Source organism: Euleptes europaea, chromosome 8 (assembly GCF_029931775.1).
Source record: "Euleptes europaea isolate rEulEur1 chromosome 8, rEulEur1.hap1, whole genome shotgun sequence".
In the NCBI taxonomy this organism is placed as follows: Eukaryota; Metazoa; Chordata; class Lepidosauria; order Squamata; family Sphaerodactylidae; genus Euleptes; species Euleptes europaea.
In genome coordinates, this window is record NC_079319.1 from 29348488 (window position 1) to 29369270 (window position 20783).

The window sequence follows — 20783 nt, forward strand, 5'->3', positions numbered from 1 at the left end:
GAAGTGACGTAATCACGCGGGGGACTCTCATCGCCACCACCCCGTCTGCTGGGTCTGCTTCTGCCTGTAGATCAGTTGAGAGGTGGCGGGCAGCCCACTGAATTTGCAGGCAATTTCCCACCATCACTGGGAAGTTGGGAACCTTGTGCATGTGTGACCCTCCCCCCTTGTGCCAAGTGTTAAAATCTAAACCTGCTGTTCCTTTAGAACAGGAGTGAGAGAGATGGTGGAAGTTTATGCATGACTTCCATAGAATTTAAAAAGGTAAAGGTAAAGGTCCCCTGTGCAAGCATCAGGTCATTCTTGACCCATGGGGTGATGTCACGTCTCAACATTTTCTAGGCAGACTTTGTTTACTGGGTGGTTTGCCAGTGCCTTCCCCAGTCATCTTCCCTTTACCCCCAAGAAGCTGGGTACTCATTTTACCAACCTCGGAAGGATGGAAGGCTGAGTCAACCTTGAGCCTGTTACCTGAAACCAACTTCAGTCGGGATCGAACTCAGGTCATGAGCAAAGCTTTGGACTGCAGTACTGCAGCTTACCACTCTGCACCAACTAAACAATGGGCCTTATTCAGAAGGATACATGAATACATGTAGTCACCTTATACATCTATTTATCCATGACAGTATTGTCTACTCTGACTGGCAGTGTCTCTCCAGGATCTCAAGTAGAGGTCTTCCACAACACTTACTATTTGGCCTTGTAACTGGAGATGGTGGGGATTGAACCCCAACCTTCTGTATGCAAAGCAGACGGTCACCCACTACACTCAAACATGCCCCTCCCTCTAGTACATGTGTGTCTTCCCAACTTCACAACCCTCTAGTGAGCCTCATCAGTTGCCCATCATGCCAATTTTTGACCTCACTTTTGACTCAACTGTTCAACTGTTGTGAGAGTGCCTTAAATGTTACCTGTATAACTAAGCCCCACACTTGGTTCCTAATAATCTCTGAAAGTCAAAGTTCTGTGGAATAATACCAGTCACTTCAATATTGACCACGACAATATTGACCACGACAATATTGACGACAAGGTTGATATGGGAACAATCCACAGGGAAGTGGCTCCCACTGCTTATGTAACATATGAATCAGCACTGAAAGTATAACAAGAACTCATTTGCCACATGCTTCATGTGCCACTCCAAAGTTTCTAAATGTAGACATGTAGTTACATTAGATTAAATGAAAAGTAGATTGAAGCAACCCACATTTCATCCCACTCAAGGAGTCATAAGAATCAATCCTGAGAGTGCATCAGTTAGTACAGAGGGGAAATCCCCTATGGCTTTATGACAGAAAATATACCCCTCCGATACACCCCACAGAGAACCTTACGTTGTATGGTAAATAACTTGCTGGTGGTCCCTAGCCCTGTCCTTGCTGTTGGTCCCTAGCTCTGTCCTTGAACAGAGCCAGAACCTTCTTGGCTCTGGCTCTGGGCTGGTGGAACGCTCTCTCTAAAGAGACCAGGGCCCTGCGAGATCTGATGCAATTTTGCAGGGCCTGCAAAGCTGAGATGTTCTGCCAGGCCTATGGTTGAGTACAGAGATGGTTTCCATCTTCGCTGGTCTCCCTTCTCTCCCCCCTTTCTTCACTTCTCTTTTCTACCTTGCTTTCTTAACGTACATTGTTAGTTATATCTACCCTACCCTTGTCCCTCCCCTGTTGAGACTGTTTTCTTGTTTCTCACACTGTTAGCCCCAGCATTTAGCGTTGCCAGCTCCGGGTTGGGAAATATTTGGAGATTTTGGGGGCAGCCATTTTCTCCAGGTGAACTGATCTCTATCAGTTATAATAGCAGGAGATCTCCAGCTAGTTCCAGGAGGTTGGTAACCCTACTTATTGTGTCATGGGATGGTGTTTAGGTGTCGAAACTGAGGACAGTAAAATGCTGTTCTGCTGGGAAGAGATTCAGAGAAGTAAACAGGCAATTCTGATGATCTAGATCCAATTCTGTGTGATTCCTGTTCTGGTTTTGATGGCAAAATAGCCTTGGTTGCCTTAGTGGACTGATCGTGCTTGACCACGAGAGACAGCCCTTTCAGTAGTAGCACTGAGGCTGTAGGACTCTCTCTCTAGGAATGTCGATCTCCCTGCCTCTCTCTTAGCCTTTAGGCATTGGTGAGAAACAATTTTATTTCAGAGGGCTTTTGCAACTTTGATGTTGTCTGTTGCAGGCTGGTTCTAACCCTTTGAAGCTCTCTTTTGCTGCATGAACTCTCTGATTGGTTTAATTATTGCTAGCTGTTTGCTATTTTTAAGAAATGTATCCTCTCCACCAATGTGAATTGCCTCTTTGCCATTAGCTGGGAGAAGGGTGCTTGACTTGTCCCCATGGGAGGGGGGCATTCAATAAAGGGGGAGTGGCTGGATCTTTAACACACTGTCCTCTTTACTGGTGGACTTTGCCTAGGGTTGCCAAGTCCCTCTTCGCAACCGGTGGGAGGTTTTTGGGGTGGAGCCGGAAAAAGGTGGGGTTTGGGGAGGGGAAGGACTTCAATGCCATAGAGTCCAATTGCCAAAGCGGCCATTTTCTCCAGGTGAACTGATCTCTATTGGCTGGAGTCGGTTGCAATAGCAGGAGATCTCCAGCTACTACCTGGAGGTTGAGGAGAAAATAGACACCACTGTACTAGTATCAAAGGATATATCCAGCACTTTGTAATTTATTATCAAGATGTGCAATATAAGAGGAAAATGCTTGAAGGACTGATGAAGAATTCAAATTGTCAAGAATTTGAAACGGCCGTATCCTCCATGAAGTTATTCCTCCTGAATTAATATTTATTACCTCTACTTACCTGCTTACCTGCATGGAATGAATACAGAAGACTGTTGAGCATATCTTGAGAGAAACTGCACCTTTTATTGAACTTTTTCCATTCACCACCATCCTAGAGATGATTTTGTGTATGTGTGTTACAACTGTATGAATGGTTCTTTTTGTATATTTATGAAGTGCGTATTGTATTAGACACTGTAGCATATAAATATTTGTTTGCACTTATAAGTATTCTTCGCTCCTGTACTACCTGGAGGTTGGCAACCCTAACTCTGCCTATCTTACTAGTCCCATCTTTCATCAGGCGTAGTGTTGGGTCAATGGGAAGCGCAATGTGTAATACTGGCTTTTGAGCCCCATTGGCCAGGCAGCTTCATTCTAACAATTTTATGACAGGTAGTTCTGACAGCCTAAAGGAGGCCACCTCCAGCTTCCCTTCCCCGTAATGCTTCAATCAACCAGAAGTTCGATTGAGCTATGTTTCAGTTCTGTCAATAAAGTTGTGGCCTTGTTAAATCAAGTCATGTGTTGTGTGTTCCTTCTCGGGTGCAGGGGCCACGGGGGAGGCCGGGTATTATGTGCTCAAAAGCTCCATGTGGGAATTAGAGTGTACCCAGACCTCTATATTTAAGAATGAATGTTCAGCTTTCAAGCAAGCCATGCTGGACTTTAATTATGAGTTTGCTTGACTTAAAGCTTTGCAGATTACTGGAACAAGCAAACAGTTTTTCAGAATGCAACAAAAGTACCAGCCGACAGTGTTTCTAAGACTCATCCACCCTATGCTATACTTTGGAAGCTTGCCTGGATGGTTTATGATGTCTGCCTACTTCATCAGATGACTGAAACAGACATTTACATGATCAGGTGACATTTGTTTGATAGAAAGAATGGAGCTGGTGCATTATGTTTCTGATTACACTTGTCCATCTTGTGTCGTTCTCTAATGGGCTGATAGGGGAAGAAGGTCAACAGGAGAGGTAGGGCAAGAAGAAAGATAAGGCCATAGGCAGATGTGAAATTGACAGGGTCTGTAAAGTGGAGAGGCATGAACCTGATATGGAAGGTGAGAATATCACAGGACAGGTGTTAAAGGGAAAATAATATGGTCAGAGCAGAGAAAGGAAAATAATCCTCCTTGCTTCACTTTGTGTAACCTGGAGTGATGTTACATTCAGATCTTGGACAGATGGAAATTAGGCAGCTCAGTGGAGACACCTGCACCTCACCTGGCCTGATAAGAACATCAAAGACATCTTGGGGGTTAAGACTACAGGCAGGTGTTCCAAGTACTATATTTGTGTTAGCTTGGCCTTCTAAATTATTTGTGGGGTTCTATTGGCTTGAAAGCCTCCTTCTATTGCAGCTCAGAAACTTTGTTGATTGTTTTGGTTTGGACTACACTAATTTTTTTCCACAGATGCAAGGACTTCCACCCCTGGAGCATGAGCATGAGCCTTCCTCCTCCAATGGCCACAGGAACGGGAGGCAGGAAAACCACACTTCATAGGCAGAAATCTTTATGCCCACAGAAATGTTAGTCTGGATCCAAGCCAAGATTAAGAAATATCACTGCCTAGATTTTTGGCTGGCCATGAAATGAATTGTATCCAGAAATGGGTTTATTTTTTCTTTGTAACATTCAGCTAGGGTTGCCAACCTCCAGGTGGTGGCTGGAGATCTCCCACTGTTACATCTGATCTCCAGGCAACAGAGATCAGTTCACCTGGAGAAAATGGCCACTTTGGAAGGTGGACTCTATGGCATTATACCCCAGTGAAATCTCTCCCTTCCCCCAAACCCCACCCTCCTTAGGCTCCACCCCCCCAAATCTCCAGGTGTTTCCCAACTGGAACTAGCAAACCTACATTCAGCTGTTTTGATCATTTTCACCAGCTTTCTTTCTGAAAATGACCTTTCCTCAGGCTTTCGGGCCTGCTGTCCCCTCTGGGGATAGGGTTGCCACTTGCCAGGTCCCTCTTTGCTATGGCGGGAGGTTTTTGGGGTGGAGACTGAGGAGGGCGGGGTTTGGGGAGGGGAGGGGCTTCAATGCCACAGAGTCCAATTGTCAAAGCGGCCATTTTCTCCAGGTGAACTGATCTCTATTGGCTGGAGATCAGTTGTAATAGCAGGAGATCTCCAGCTAGAACCTGGAGGTTGGCTACCCTAGGGTCCCTTGTGTCTATAATCCTAAGGCCCCACTCAACTAGATTGCAAACTATGGTATACTGAGCTACATAATAGGCTTTTTAGGGTTGCCATTTTTAAAGATTTCTGGATACCTTTAACCCCAGCTTGATTGGCAGCTTATGCTGTGACTCTGCAGATCAAACTGCATGAGCAGAGGCCAGCTGGAAAATCTGGCCATGGAATATTTTAAAAGGAAAGTTGACATTTTGCCTCTGTTGTGGGTGTGTTCTCTTGCTGTTTCCCACGAACAGCTGCCTTTTGTGCAAGTGAATTCTAGCCTGCCATTCCACTTTGATCTCTTCATGACTAGTTCTGTGATGAAAAAATGAGGTGCCGCCTCTGGATGGTGCGACTGAAGCTGAACAAAGTTCATCTTCAAGATCTGATCTGTGCCTGTCTGTCTGGCACAACATCTTAGAGTGTGCAAGACCAAATGAAAATAACTGGATAGGTAGTCTTTTAAAAAGCCTTCTAAATAATCTCTATTTATACCAATAGTAAATTGCTGTTTACCTGAAAATGTCTCATGGGTAGGTATTTCTTTTTATTATCACTCCTATGAGTGCGGTTAGTTTTCTATGTCAAAAGAAATTATACCCCGATGAAGTTTTCCCCAAGAAAACCATTAGTTTCCTAGTGTGATCAGATGCAATAGAGAATACTTCAAACACTTGGGAGGAGAAGAGACTGGTGCTTCATTCCACCCCTCAAAGAGGTAGGGGACGGGGCAGGAGCATTTGGGGACGGAGCCTGGAAAGAAGGAGTGTCACTGATGCCGTGGTATCATTCCCAATTGATCCTCTTGAAGTAACCTCACAGCATCTGCAACAATGTAGGAGACCATAGAAATTAGGAGCAATTCCTAGAGCATCACTAACACTGTGATGATGCCCCCATTTTAAAAAAAATTCTGCTTCTACATTGAATGAGTACTTGAATAAGGGCTTAAAAGGCACAGCAGGCCCTCCCTCCCCTTCTTTGTCTTCTTTCAGCCACAACGTTAGAGAATTTCAGCAGGTACAGCTTAGTGTGGCCTTATACAAAAAGGATTAAAAAAATAAAATAAAGAGCTGCATCTTCTGAAAATTCTCCTCCCTCTATGGTTATGCAGGGCAGAATTTTGAATATGCCATATTCAGATAGGACCTGTCCTTGCTCTTCTGGCTCTATCGATTCACTAGCTCATGCCCTTTTGGAATGCCGTTTTTACGAGGAACTTCAATCACATTATATCTCCCCCCTTTTAACATACAAATCTAATGCCTCTGTGTCTGACATAATGCCTTTTCTACTAAGCGATAGGGATCCCAAGGCTACATTGTCAGTGGCAAGTTTTGTTTTAGTCCTTATATCCCTCAAACACTAGATATATGCTGCTCATGATCAATGGACCAAGGAGCTTCTAAGGGATAAAAGGAAGGAAAATTCTCCTCCAGTACAAATACTGAGGCACAAATTGTACTCTGCAGCAAACAGTGGGTTGGGTGCCAAGGAAGGTGTTTGTCTGAGCAACAGTGCTGTAGATGGAAACAATGAAACAATTTCTTGTTATCTACTGGCATTATATGAAAGCGATTGTGTACAAACCCCCACTACCTTTTCTGTGTGTACAAAAGATAGCACAAAGTATTTCTTCTGATTCCGGGTAAAACAAAGCCACACGAACTGTCTGTACATTGCATTGCTCCATGCGCACATTGCTGTTTTATTAAAAATTATGTCTAAAGAGTTCCGTGCTGTTGCACAAGCAGAACGGCACTAAAAGTGCAATCCTAAACACACTTTCCTGGGAGTAAGCACCATTGAATTGACCTGAGTAGACTTGCTCAGGATGGTACTGTAAGAATACTTTCCTCTCTGCTCATGCATTGTGGATTCAGCCCACTACTAAAACCCCAATGGTTGCTTTTTCTAAGGAAAAACAGCTATGGAAGGAGATAATTTCAACTGGAGACAGTGCGCAAGGGACATGTTATATACAGGAATAACATTGCTTCCCCATGTGCTCCTTTTTCCTCATTAGGATTCCAGACATGTATCTGTGCTATAAGGACCTGTTTGGGAGAGTTTCAGGGGAAAGCAATGAGTAAGGGAAGAGTTAAGTGCAACTCTAAATCTTCCCCTCCCCAAATTTGTCTTTAGAACCTTTTCCTTAGAGGAAACAGCCATTGGGGGTTTCTATACATATATGTGTAATGCGTAATTTGGTCTTAAAGGCTCTGAAATGAGCCCAAAGTATAAAAGAAAGCTGGCCAATTAAAAAAGGCAGAGGATAAAAATAGCCTTTCCCTTGGTAGCTCTTATTAGGTCGCTTTATTACACTTGCTAACAACGTTATCAAATAAACTGTCCTGGTTTACTTAAGACAGCAAAGCTAAATCTGTTCAGCGACCATTAGTGTGGTGTTGGCGCTGTAGACATAATGAAACTGATACACTGATTTATTTATTGTATTTGTATCATGACCTTCCAGCAAAACTGCTAGAAATGTGATGTATTTACAGGCTGTTCAATTTAGCCTTATAACAGACCTGTGAGGCGCTTTAACGATCATTTGCAAGTGGATTTTGCGGTTTCCTTCAGTAAAATTCAGCTGCAAAGTGCATTGAAAGGGGATCGAAAGTGCGCTATCCGGCATTTGTGAATGCATCCTTTTTCTTACTTTCTGTTTACCTGTTTAGATGCTCCAATGAGCCCTGTTCAGAAGCTTTGCAGGGAATAAAATGAATGGCACTGAAAGGGTTAAGCCCCAAGGTTACCCCTCGCCCAAGTTTTTACTATTCGACATGGAGCATGCTGTTTGAATCTGAGGTGGGGAGACCACAGCTCATTAAGCGCTCTTTCATTTTCCTCCGAGGCCACTTCTGGTAGAAGAGTCATCCTGATAAGTTGATTTTTGCTGCCATGCCTCACCAACTAAAATGGTCTTTGGAACCTGTTATGGTAAAGAATGATTTTTCTAACTTTTTTAAGATTTGGAAACTAGCGGTGTTATGAGATTGACAGTGCAATCCTAAATAGGTCCGCTCAGAATTCTGCTGCAGCTTTCTCCTAGGAAAGTGTTCTTAGGACTGCACTGAGAAACTCTTTCACAAGATTATTGTGTATCTTGTGACTACTGAGGGGGAAAGTTGCCTCCCCCCCCCCATCTTCAGTTGTTTTAACTTGTAAGTATATAACCATTTGAGACTAAATTCACCTTTGTTTCTTTTTGGAATAGATTTTCATGATTTTGAGGCTGAAATAAAAGTTTATCTCAAACCGGTACATGTTTCCCAATGAAGATGTGCTTTCTCTTGACTTACTGACCTACTGAAGGAAATTATGTAGTCCAGGTCATAAATGACAAAACATCATGATAGGCTTTCATTATCAGGAGCTAATAGAGCCAGCGAGGTGTAGTGGTTAAGAGCGGTGGACTTGAATCTGATGAACCGGGTTTGATTCCCCACTCCTCCACATTGTAGAGTTGCCAGGTCCCTCTTCACCACTGGCGTGAGGTTTTTGGGGTGGAGCCTGAGGAGGGTGGGGTTTGGGGAGGGGAGGGAGGGAGGGACTTCAATGCCATAGAGTCCAATTGCCAAAGCGGCCATTTTCTCCAGGTGAATCGACCTCTATTGGCTGGAGATCTGTTGTAATAGCAGGAGATCTCCAGCTAGTACCTGGAGGTTAAAACCAGAAGAACAAGGCAACAGCACAAATTTTCAATGCAATTACATATATTGAGTGCAAAAGGTGTACAGTGGCTACATAAATGACAAACAATACATAAAATACAAAAGACAAGAAGATTCACTTAATAAAGGTAAGTACTAAACGTTGTTACTATCACTGATCTATCAAATTTCTTTTACAGAGTTCAAGCTTCCAGGTAAGTGCAATAGTCCCAAAGTATATTAAAGACAATTAAACAACTAGAAACAGCTGGAAAGAAGATGAAGATGAACGTGTTGTCTAGATCATTGTCTACGTTTCGCCAAAGCTTCATCAGCTGATCATTTTCTATATACAATAAAAATTATTATAATATAAAAATATATAAGTTGCATTTTTATCAATACTTAATATCAATATCAATATCAATATATCAATATATCAATATATATCTATATCTATATCTATATCTATATATATATAAATGCAATATCAAACCTGGAAAACAAGGAGTTATACCACCGAGATTGCCATAACAATATGTTTGCTATAAATGAGGCTTACCTCAATAAGAATTCTTATACATATACATAACCATAATAGGTACAATTCCAACTGAGACGATGTAAAGACGTATGAGTCAGTATGATTAGTATGGAAAATATATTACGAAAACCAGGTGGGAATGATGTACGAGTTCAAGCAAACAGGCAGGTAAAATAAGGGATCAGGTAAAAATATCTATCTGTAGAAAACATGAAAAGTCCAACTCCATATTTGATTCGTGGAAAAAAAGGGGTGAAGGATTTAACATGGAATAACTTAATATAATAGTCTCTATTTGCAATAATACCTTATGAACATAACGTTAATCATGGGGTATGATGGAATGTGTATAAGTTATTGCAAAAACGAAATGGAGATGATGTAAAAGTTCTAGCAATCAGCAAAGTAAATTAAGCGATCTATAGAAAACATGAAAAGTCAAGCTCTGCATTTAATCCTGTAGGGAAAAGGGTCCGGAACAAAAATATAAATTTGGTCTCCATTTGCAATACCTTTTGTACATTTTGTTGGTCATAGGGTCTACCCCAATATTGCCAGAGAACGCAATAGAGCATATCGTTTTCAGAATGGCCCTTTTCTAAAAAGTGAGAAGTTAATGGCGTTTCCAAATTCCGGGCGCGTATCCTAGATCTGTGTTCGCAGATACGTGTTGTCACTGTTCTCACAGTACTTCCAATGTAAATTAATTGGCATTTGCAAATTATACAGTAAACCACCTGTCTGGATGCAGAATTGGAAAAATGATTCAAAGTAAATTTGAAACCTGTAGTAGTGGAGATTAATTCTTTAGCCGGTAAGCACAAGCTACATACTGAACATGACCCACATGGATGATGACCAACAGCTGGGGGAAACTGTGAAGAAGAAGAGAACAAAGACTCAGAGCTGACCAAAGGGGAATCTGTATGGGTGACGATATCTCTGATGGTGCGTGGATGGTGGGGATTGGCATCCAGGGATGCTCTCCAGGATGTGCCAATGTTTTTTGATGATATTATTAACTAAATGTGAACGGGGAGAAAATTGTAAAGACCAAGTAATCTGATTCAAGTTAGTGGTTTGAATATTGGAAGCTAGCAAAGATTCTTGTGGTCGTGAATTAGCCCACACATATGCTGCATTGAGAACATGGGGGGGGGGGGAAAGCCCTTAGACCGAAGTGCATCATCCAACTTCCTTACAGAGTCTAAATAATCGTTGTGATCTATAGCATTATGCCTGAGACATAAGTAATGGCTATATGGAAGATTGTTAAGCAGATGTGGTGGATGGTAAGATTTATAATTAAGTCCCGCCCATTTTGATAAGATTTTCCTATATAGTTTGACAGCAAGAGTGGAGTCATTCGTAATATAAACCTGCAAATCAAGAAAAGGTAAAGTGCTGCAATGATGAGAACCGGACAAGTTAGTGTCAAGAGTATTGATCCACTCTTTGAACTCCCAAAAAATTCAGTGGATTTAAACAAAAAGAACAAATCATCAACAAAACGTTTATAAATTATCATATCAGCAGAAAACGGATTATTATTAAATAAATATTTGTTCTCAAAATCAATCATAAAAATATTGGCTATTGAGGGGGCACAAGCGGCCCCCATTGAGACTCCATTTACCTGTATTTTATGTATTGTTTGTCATGTATGTAGCCACTGTACACCTTTTGCACTCAATATATGTAATTGCATTGAAAATTTGTGCTGTTGCCATCTTTCCTATAGTACCTGGAGGTTGGCAACCCTATCTATACGGGCGGCGGACTCTAATCCGGTGAACTGGGTTGGTTTCTCCACTTGGACACATGAAGCCAGCTGGGTGACCTTGAGCTAGTCACAGTTCTCTCTAAACTCTTATCAGCCTCACCTACCTCACAGGTGTCTGTTGTGCAGAGAGGAATGTAAGGTGGTTGTATGCCAGTTTGAGACTCCTTAAAAAAGGTGGAGAAAATTGGCATTTAAAAACCAACCCTTCTTCTTCTTCTGCTTCTCGTTTGCAAAGTGTTTTTTTGTGTGGCTCCATCAAGTCATGCCTGCAGCCATCATTACCCCAGCTTTATGATATACATTCTGGGGATTTGCGAACAAATTTCACCCCCCGGTCACCATTTAGTCAAGCTTCTTCTGGATGGTGATTAACCTAGTATCAAATTGATTTTGTACGCACACAAAAAACATCAAGTTAAAACACATATGTAAGTGCTGTCAAGTCACAGCCGACTAATGGCAACCCCAGCTTTCAAGGGAAGTCTGTAGCAGAGGTGGTGTGCCATTGTCTTCCTCTGCAGAGTCTTCCTTGGTGGTCCCCTATCTGAGTACCATCGCTGGTTAGCTTCTGAGTTCTGATGAGATCAGGCTATGCCATGCTGCCTTTCCTTCCAAGCTGAATCACAAGGGGCTTTTTTCTGCTTAAATTGTTAAATATGAATAACCAGGAGCATCATTTGGTAGAATTTTGCTGGGAAGCATGGGCTTTTGTCTGGCACACCTTATCTGAAAAAAAAAAATACCCTGAGGTGACACAGCATATATCAAATCTTCAATGTACCTTTACTGAATTAATTTAATTAGTTAGGACCACTATTTATTTGCTTACTATGTGTGCCAGTAATTGCCATCCAAGTTGTACCAGAATGCTACTTATTTTCATAATTGGTCCTCCCACTGTTGTGTGTTTGTGTGTGTTTGTACAGTTCTAATGTTCTGGAAATGCTATTATTTGGGGGAGTAAATGGTTTTTTGAGACAACCAAAATTATGGCATTGAATAGAAACCAAGCCCACAGGGCATGAAAATGCATTCCTGCCCTGGCCAAACCAGCAAGCGGACTGGGGGAACAGATAGGAAGGGCATCTACACATTCCATCCCTGTACCATTTGCCTCACCCCTACCCACTTCCCCTATTTGTGAAAATGTGCAGACACAGCAGCTATCACACCTCACAGATGTAGCCCAGAACCCCCCAATGTTCTCTGTCAAGCCACACTATAGCTATTGTGGCTCAGCAGGGAAAGCAAAAAAACCCTTTAAGGGGCCAAAAGGAGAGGAAATAATAGTGCGTGGCAGCTTAGCTTAGCTCCACTCCCTATGGTGGCAATGGGTGGAACATCTGGAACATCTAGATGCTCCAGATGAAGCCACCCTGCACAGTCCTCTCTTTGAATCAGACCAAAGTAGGTGTATTTTGATCTGGTTTAAAGGGAAAGGTAGAAGAAGGAGAAGGAGAAGAAGAGTTGGTTTTTATATGCCAGCTTTCTCTACCACTTAAGGAAGACTCAAACCGGCTTACAATCACCTTCCCTTCCCCTCCCCACAACAGACACCCTGTGAGGTAGGTGGGGCTCAGAGAGCTCTAAGACAGCAGTGACTAGCCCAAGGTCACTCAGTTGGCTTCATGTGGAGGAGTGGAGAATCAAACCCGGTTCTCCAAATTAGAGTCCACTGCACCTAACCACCGCTCTTAACCATTACACCACGCTGGCTCTCGAATGAGAGTGATGTCACATGGATTCAGGGACTTCCTGCATTCCATGAGGAGAAAAATTCATAAAATGTGTTTTCTGACTTGTACAGATTTAGGGTTAGGGTCTCAAAAATCTGTGAAAGGATCTGCCACTATCAGGCCTTGTGCAAGTGAGTCACTTACTGCTTTGCTATATACACTTTTTGTTTACTTGGCATAAACCAGCCACATCAGTTTTTCTCTGCCAGTTATTGGATGGTAAAACCGCTCCTTTTCCACATTAGTCACAGGACTTGGCTGGCCTTTTCTAGCTCCTGGAGAACTCTGACATGGATTACATACTCCAAGGAATCCAATGAACTGATTCAAATACAGCAGTCAAAGAGTGCAAATACATTTGAGACAAAGCAGTCAGGAAGTTCATGTGAATTACAGAGGCTTCAGGCGCTTAGGGGACTTGGCACAACATCATTCTGCTGCTTAAATAAGTGTTCCAGCCTGCTTTCTCAATCTCTCAAGAAAATCTTCCTGAAAAATAATGTGGGGCTTTTTCCCCCTGGGTGTTGATGGACATTGTTCTTCCCACACCCAACACTATCCATTGTGCGCTACTCGGAAATGAATAAATAATGTAAATGATTTGTATATTTTATACATAATTCATTGTTGTTATTTAATTTTATGAAATCGGATATCAAAAAGGATGTCCCATTCCAAACACAAAAGCAGCAAAACCAGGTCACCTGTAGAGTACGTAGGAAATTTTATGAGGGGGAAGATTACCCAGAGCGGAAGAAAAATATGACTTTTTTTATTAAGCAGAAAAAGAAAGAATGCCCATAAATGGCTTGAGCCTGTTCAGCAGGCATATAAGGTTGGGAATAGTCAGTCAAAGCAAGGAAACAACCCTAGAGGGGCTAAGGTAGGGAAATAAGACCACATGGCCTCGTAGAATTCTGGAAAGGTAGATTTGTGTGGAAAATTCCCAGATTGATCTGCCTCTCTAAAATTCACCATAGGCTTCTGCTTGGTCTCTCTAATACTGAAATTGCCTATCAGTAGGAAGCAAAATGGGGACCTCGTGCAGAAAACAGAGGAGACTTTGGCACAGTCTGGAACAGCCCAGGAATGAGGAAAATATTGGTTTGTGAATAATAAAAAGGACAACCATTCCCCAATTGCTTCATGAGGTCTGAGCATACTGATTGCCCTCCATGAGCCACAGAAAACTGAAGGCAATTGGTACCAGTTAAAGGAGAAAAGAGTGGAAATTGGCCTGTTCAGCCCCTGAGAACGTAGTGTATCTTGGAGAAGGAAATTAGGCACATAGCCACCAACTCTAATTGTCTGTTTCTAAGATGCTATACGTTTTTAAGTGCTCTGACCACAGTGAGGAACACAAGAAGCTGCCATGTACCGAGTCTCTCCTGTGGAATTAAATAAATAACTGAATTTCTTCCCCAACTAGGCATTATATTCTGAATAATCTGTGGAAAGAATCTGAAAAATGACATCAGCACTGATAGATGTTTGGGATCTTTGCATAGGCTGGTGAATAGGTATTGGCGCAGAACAAAAGATCTGGTACCAATCCTCCCCACATGACACAGACGTCAATGATGACAGGCATTGGAGAGAGACAGATGAAAAACCTGGAACAGTTTATTTGCTGTAATAGCCAATTACTCACGAAAGGCTGCCAACACTGGCTGTCACTTGAAGGATTACAGAGATCCACAAATAAAGGGAATCCATCTGCTTCTTCCTTCACAGAACTGAATTTTTCCAGCCTCTGTAAGAGCAAAACTGGTGCAAGCAAACAAATGAAAGGTGCTCTCCTTTCCTGAGCGTAATCCCATCTCTATCAAAGCTGCCCCTGTTCCAGGGTGCAGTTTGCTTGAGCACAGAAATAAGTTGAGAGCAATGAATTGGTTTTGCTCCTAAAAGTTTTGGCAGACAGAGGAACTAATCCAGTCTCCTTTGCCAAAACTTTGGAGTGCATTGTGCAACCTGCAATAGGTTCTGGCATTCATTCCAAACATTGGCAGAAAGGTCTACTATACTCAGCCTCTCTGGGCTTGCCCCAAGGCCCTTGGCACAGTGATCAGTTACTCTGACCTTTTACTATGCTGGAGACCTCCAGAGATGTAAAGCCAGGCCTAGTGCAAATTTCCAAAAGTGATCCAAAATTCACTGTAAAATGGCAGATCCTTGGTACAGAGAGGATGAGTCTGCTTAAACTGGAACCCAGAACTCCAGGCTGGATTCATGTTCTGATTGGAATCTGTTCCATTCCTACTTTATGTCTTAATTGTTTTTGTCATGTTACCTTTCATTCAGGTTGGAATGAGGCACACATGCAAACTAGGGTTGCCATCTGCAGCTGGCAACCTGCTGGAAGGAATTAGGGGGTGGGGACGGGTGTGCTGGGATTGTGTCACTCTGTGACATCACTTCTGTTGAAAAACTGGATGTGTGTCAAGATGTTGGGATGACACTCCAAGATTCACCCAAAACCCTATGGTGGCTTCATCGAATCATAGAATCATAGAGTTGGAAGGGACCACCAGGGCCATCAAGTCCAACCCCCTGCACAATGCAGGAAATTCACAACTACCTCCCCCCTCCACACCCCTAGTGACCAGAAGATGGCCAAGATGTCCTCCCTCTCATCATCTGCCTAAGGTCACAGAATCAGCATTGCTGACAGAAATAATGCTGGCACCCCCCCCCCCATTCATCCCCTACTTAATTATCTAGGAGCCCCGCGGCGCAGAGTGGTAAGCTGCAGTACTGCAGTCAAAAGCTCTGCTCACGACCTGAGTTCGATCCCGACGGAAGTCGGTTTCAGGTAGCCGGCTCAAGGTTGACTCAGCCTTCCATCCTTCCGAGGTCGGTGAAATGAGTACCCAGCTTGCTGGGGGTAAAGGGAAGATGACTGGGGAAGGCACTGGCAAACCACCCCGCAAACAAAGTCTGCCTAGAAAATGTCGGGATGTGACACCTCCCCATGGGTCAGAAATGACCCGGTGCTTGAACAGGGGACCTTTACCTTTTTTTACTTAATTATCTACAGTTGTATCCTTTAGTTTTTAATCACCTTAAAGCTACCTGGAGGTTGGCGGCCCTACTCATATTGGTGATAGTCCTGCCCAAAGTTCCAGGTGATCTCAGCCAGCAGTTTCATGTAGATGTTGAACAAGATGGAACATTGCCGGACTCACATATCATATTTTTAAATTAATTTATTTACTCCATTCTTTCTTACTGAGACTCAAGGGCCATTTACGCACAGGGAGGTTTTGCCCTGGATTTGCCCCTGTCTAGATGCACATTTTCCCCATCCAAATTTTTAAAACTCAACAGTAAGCCCCCATGCAGAGTTCTGAGAATTCGGATGGGGAAAATGTGCATCTAGACAGGGGCAAATCCGAGGCAAAACCTCCCTGTGTGTAAATGGCCAAGGATATAAAGAGTACACTCAAATAGCATAAGACAACCAATGAACAATGCAATAGGACTAAGATGATAGAACTAGAAAATGGTGCAAACTAAGAACTCTCTAACCCAGGTAAACTATGCATAACGCAGAAAGTGGTTCACAAGGTAAAAGCAGGTGATAACCTACAATAAGCAAGCATTGCAGTGGACTTACACCAAGAAGAGGACTACTCGCGGGTAAAGAGTTAACCTTTCCTCCCAGCCGCTCCTCTAGCCTAAATTGCTCCCTCTCAGAGAAGCTTTTTCTGAAGAGAAAAAAATGGTTTGTTAGTGTTTGATTTTGTGTACAACACATTGTTAGGCACTAAGTAAAGGCTATATGAGATTAGATCTTAAATTATACGATGACAAAGAATTGAAAGCACAGCTTTTTATTTACACAGGTATACCATATGTTTGAGTATAATTATTACTTCTTTATTATTTTCTGTCTCTCCAGGCATGTAAGCATCTCGCTTTATTTTTAGTTTTTTAAATAAACATTGTTTATCATAGAGTTAACCACCAGTTGTCAATATCATAATAATGTGTTGGGCCTGCAACTGAGCTTGGTGATGTTCATTACTGAAATGCTGGAACGTCTCTCCCTCTCTTTTTTAAAGGTGCTTTAAAAGATGCGGCTCTGACTTGAATCCATCATAGTTCAACTTTTGACGAAGCAGACCCGGCTGCACGGTTGCTTCCATGCTGGCCTGTGTGAGTGTAAAAATTTCCACCAATGCACTCAACATAATACAGTTTTGATAATATGGATGCAGTAGCCAATGCTAACAGTCATGTCCAGATGTATTGCCTGGACAAAGGCCTTCACCTGTACCAACGTGGTATAGTGGTTAAGAGTGGTGGACTCTAATCTGGAGGTTTGATTCCCCACTCCTACACATGAAGCCTGCTGGGTGACCTTGGGCTAATCACAGTTCTCTTTGAACTCTCAGCTTCACCTACCTCACAAGGCGTCTGTTGTGGGGAGAGGAAGGGAAGGAGATTGTAAACTGCATATCAAAGCCAACTCTTCTTCTTCTTCTACTACTACTACTACCTGGAGGGTGTGGGAGCAACTGCAGAGGCAACAGCATCTCATGCAGCTAAAGGTGCATATGATAGGGGGGTTTATTTTAGCCCACTTTACATAATACAGCCACTAATGGAAGTATCAGTATTTTTTATGTAGTGGAAATCTCAGGCTTTTATGCAGCTTTCCCTAATGCTTTAGTGACAGGCAAGTAGGTGGTTGGTGGGGTCTCTTTGGCTGGATGTTTTCAAGAAAAGGAAAGCTATAGTTTGGTAGTTCCTGCACTAGGAAGAATATACTATAAGGTCCCTTCCAACCCTAGGATTCTATGATCCTATTTTATTAAAACAATGCAAACTGCATTTCCTTGTTCTGGCCTGTTCCCAGCCTGGCTCACAATGCCAAAACATTAAAAAATGAATTGATGTTTACACAGCAGCTTGCTATTTCATGCCAAAATGTGGCTTCCAGATTATGTTGGTGTTTTATCCTTTCCTCATTTTGTTTGCTTGACTGTTATCATCATAGCTCTGATTTCTTACAATAAGAAAAATGACAATGACATGTAAATTATTCTGAATTTTTAGAGAACTGTGCAGTTATATAGACACAATAATGTGCAATACCACTCCAGAATCCTATAAAAATAAATGATGTAGCAATTGCAAGGAGATTGTTGTATGAACGTAGCAGAATGGAGAAAGACAGCAGGCAGAAAGATGAGGGAGTTTAGAAGTGCAGAATTTAGCCAATCCATTAGAGCGGTGATAATTTGGCTGTCCATTTCTGCATACATTTGTATCTTTTGGGGAGGGGCCATGGTTCAGTGGTAGAGCATCTGCTTGGCATGCAGATGGTCCCAGGTTCAATCCCCAGCATCTCCAGATAAAGGGACTAGGCAAGTAGGGTATGTGAAAGACCTGAGACCCTGGAGAGCTGCTGCCGGTCTGAGTAGACAATACTGACTTTGATGGACCAAGGGTCTGATTCAGTATAAGGCAGCTTCATATGTTCATCTTTTTAGGTTTTAGTAAGAACAACTATGAATTTTCAAAGTAGCAAAACTGAACTGTGGAAACATTTTTCTTGGCTGAACTGTACATTCAGCAAAATCATAAATCTCTCTGGAGAAGCAAACCAGAGTCCTTGGGGAGAATGTAAATCAAGAAAGGGATTTTTCATTCTTAGCCTGCTTCATAAAGATACAACATAGTTTTCCATTCTATGACAGTATTATAAGTGACATGGCTAGTCTAAGTAAATCTAACTTAGAAAGTAAAGGCATTAAGGCTCCGCACAGAACTTTGGTTAAGGCAAGAATAGGCACAATATTCATAACAAAGTTATGTATTTGACTGTTTGATCACCAATCCCCCATCATGGAGCATGGGTAACATGGCCACCAGCCCAGGTGCCTGTTTGCTTCCCTGCTTTCTGATCTCTTCCACACTCTTTCATATTCCATTCTTGTGCCCCAATTCACACTTTCTCCTTTCTATTCTTTCCTTTGTCACATATCCCATTCCTTCCTTCCCATTACTCTGCCTTCTTTCTCCCTCTGACCTTTCCCCATACCATATAACTAGGGTTGCCAGGTCCCTCTTTGCAAGCAGCAGGAGGTTTGGGGGGCAGAGCCTGAGGGGTGGGGTTTGGGAAGGGGAGGGACTTCAATGCCATAGAGTCCAATTGCCATAGTGGCCATTTTCTCCAGGGAAACTGATCACTGTCGCCTGGAGATCAGTTGTAATAGCAGGAGATCTCCAGCTAGTACCTGGAGGTTGGCAACCCTGCATATAATTGGCACAAGGTTCCCCAGTGAACCTCAATGGCACAGTGGGGATTTGAATCTGGGTCTCTCACTATGCCACACAGGCTTTTGTGGGATCATAGAATCATAGAGTTGGAAGGGGCCACCAGGGTCATCTAGTCCAACCCCCTGCCCAATGCAGGAAATTAACAACTACCTCCCCCCCACGTCCCCAGTGACCCCAACCCTCCCCCCACCATGCAGGATCCCACAAACAAAGCACTCCCGACAGATGGAGACCTCCAAAGACGGGGACTCCACCACCCTCCGAAGATGGCTGCTGTTGAACAGTAGCAAGCAGCCAGATGGACCTGAGTGAGTCATGCAAGTCAGGTGGTAGCAAGTCTTTTGGTGACTGCTGGTGTGCCCGGCCCCAATGAGTCCTCCCTCGAAGGCCAGAATAGCTCTGAAAAGGGCCCTGCCTTCTCCCCCTGCCTTTTACTGAAATAAACCAAAGTTTCAACTAGAAATCCTGTTGTTCTTTCCTAGCAACATCCACAAATGGCATTTGTTTCTTAAAATTTCAGGTACCGCTTCTGTAATTTTGGGGGGTTTTACCTTCCCCTCCATGTTTGTTTGTTTTTAAATTTCAGATTTTTCTGCAAACCTGGGCTTTTCTCAGGCTAGTAGAAAGAACTGCCTAGCCTGTTCATGGCTCCAGTCTCTGGATTTAAGTATCCACAGATTTGGCCATGTTGAGAATGAGATCTATTGATGATATGTCATAAGCAATGCAAAGAAGAATGGAATTTCAAAAGGAGAATGTAATACAATAAGACCAAGATAATACATACAATAAACTGTGGGATAGAATACAATAATGTTCCTTTTATAAAAGTGTCCTCCATTCTGTTGTACTACAGCCTTATTCCCTTTATAAAAATGGCACTCAGATATAAACTAGAATAATAATATGTAACTCCTATAATTTTGCATGTAATGTCTATCATTCCGTAGGTAGGTAATCCCCCAGCTTGTAATGTAGCCCTGAAAGACAACAGTCCTAAGGATGTTGTGTCATGGATTTGGGCTCTGGAAAGGTTCATGCTTCTCCCCATTTTAAAGAAGAAGAAGAAGAGTTGGTTTTTTCTACTGCTTTCTCTAGAGGGAAGTGCCTCTATCCTCCCTCCCATAGGCCAATTACTGTTTGGAAAATCGCTAGAGATTTGTAGATGAAGCCTGAGGATAGTGGGGTTTCAGAAGAGGAGGGACCTCAGCAAGGTATAGTGCCTAGAGTCCCCCACTCCAAAGCAGCCGTTTTCTACAGGGGAACTGAACTCTGTAGTCTGGAGATCAGTTGTAATTCCAGGAGATCTGCAGCCCCACATGGAGGTTGGCAGCCCTTCCATACCCACAGACTTGGAAGTACACCTACAGGGAACAGAGGCAACTATTTTGTTTGCACTCTCGAGAAAACAGTTAGTTGGTCATAAGGTTTCCAACAGCCTGGAGAAAAATTGTCCTGTCCCATTAGCAGAGCCTTAATGGGATGTTATTTACTTCTGTGCCATGAAAAAAGCCCCCACTGCCCTTTTCTGCACACGGAGCCTCAGTTCAAGGGGGCGAGATTTTTTCTCTCCAGGCTGTTGGCAACCCTATGCTGGGAGAAGATAACAGAGGCAAATTCTCCCTCTGCTGATGATAGATAACTACACCCAGAGAGACCACAGGGATTAATCACGTTCAGAATTGGTGAAATCATTTATGTGGAAATGGGATTTTTAGAATGTTAACAGCTTGTCCAGGGACGTAACTTTTCTGAATTGGTCCCTTGAGTGTCTTTGTGGCCCCGTATCTCTCGCG